Source organism: Arachis ipaensis, chromosome B06 (assembly GCF_000816755.2).
Source record: "Arachis ipaensis cultivar K30076 chromosome B06, Araip1.1, whole genome shotgun sequence".
In the NCBI taxonomy this organism is placed as follows: domain Eukaryota; kingdom Viridiplantae; phylum Streptophyta; class Magnoliopsida; order Fabales; family Fabaceae; genus Arachis; species Arachis ipaensis.
Genome location: NC_029790.2, coordinates 133,403,030 through 133,404,902, shown reverse-complemented (window position 1 = coordinate 133,404,902; position 1,873 = coordinate 133,403,030).

Genomic DNA, 1,873 nt, shown 5'->3' with positions numbered 1-1,873 from the left:
CTAATATTCAACTTAATAAAAAATATTTAAAATTTTTAAAAATAAAAATATCTAAAATTCAATTAACAAAAAACATTCAAAATTTAAATTCAATAAAAGTTTATTTTTTAGTGGACTTCATAATAAACTTGTTTAATAATTTGTTATAATGTTGGCAAAAATTGACTGCTATAATATTGATTCTCTAATATTGCATCTTTTCTTTAATTTATAAACGAGAACTTTATTTTGTTTGATTAATATTTAAAAGCAATAACCAAAGTACATTAGATTGGTACACCAATGTTTTGTGTGGGTGAGATAATTTTAAAAGGTAATGTAATTTTTCAGGGCATTTAATTGATTTCACATAAAATACTTCGTTGGAATAATAATTTCAAATGAAGTTAGAAATTCTAAGAATTCTTTATGAGGTTATTATATATACCTAAAGTACTGGACTTCAAATCCCACTTGCACCAGAGAGAATTTTGAAATTACCTATTTACTTCTCTTTTCAGTTTTCAATATCCTAAAACTTCCCACCACTCGTTACTGGTTGTCACCCACCGGTTAATAAAGAGCTTTTTTTTTTAGTTATTTTTTTATGGTATTTTTCACTTTAGTAAATTAAGAATTAATTTATCACAAAAGTTGTGCTTCATTTAAGGATTTATCGCATGCTGATAGGTTATTGTATGTACAAATAGAATTCAAATTTTCGACTATTATTTGAGTGGACAAATAAACTAATGAAAAAAAGACAAATTGATATGATTTTTAGTTTGCAGACATTTAAATCTCTGATGATTTAAAAATATATTTAAATCATTGATCTCTTCAAATTTTGGACATATTGATGTTTAAATCTAATTTATCTAATTTTAAAAACTCCCTCACGTATGCATCCGTATCAACCAGGTCAATACAACAGAAGTAAGTTTAATTTTTTCGTTGAGTCTAACAGACCCAAGTGAACATAAAAAATTAATATATCTAAATTTAAAAAAAATAAAAAATTTAAATATATTTTTAAATTTTCGAAAACTTACATGTTCATAGACCAAAAAGTTAAGGAGCTATTTATCTTTTTTTCAAAAAAATGTAAAATTATTCGACCAAAGTTATTATTATTATTATTATTATTATTATTATTATTTATTTTTTTTGTCATGAGTTAGCTTTGTCTTAGTCTTCCTATGTAAGTCATTGTCCATCTTGTTGAAAGTTGAAACCCAAGGAAGAATAGTTCAAGCCCATTTACATTAGCATTTTTTGTTGGTAGCTTAATAGAATATAAAGTTTGGATAGTATTCCTACAATTATAAAACCTTAATTACCGATAACATCAATGGCAAATTTGGAAATTAGATATATATGTGTTTAAAAAGTTCGGTATCAGAAATATTTAAGTACCGATAAAATAGTATTTAAAAAATATTATCAATAATTCTTCATCATTTGATTCTATTTTTATTGACAGAAAATACTTAATTGGTAAAAAAAATTGATGAAATCTCTAATTTACTATTGAATCTATTGCAATTCTCTCTTTCAAAAACTCTTCTTTTTCACAGATAAAAATGGAAGATCATTACTATCAATCCTGCAGCATCACTATCAACAGGTCAAACTCATTCATTTTTTTAGAGAAAAAAATTAAAATTTTAACAATTAAATAATAATCAAAATTTATGAATGAACAAATTTCTTTATCTATAATCACTCAAAAAAATTCCAAGAATAGGAGACGAGAAAGAAGAAGAACGGAAGCAGCAACTTATAATGTGGTCTTTGCTGTTGACTTTTGACATTTAGTGGCACAAAAAGTCTTTAACTAACTAATTAATCTAGCTCATTAACATTATCATTTTTTAGTTTGGACTATTGAATT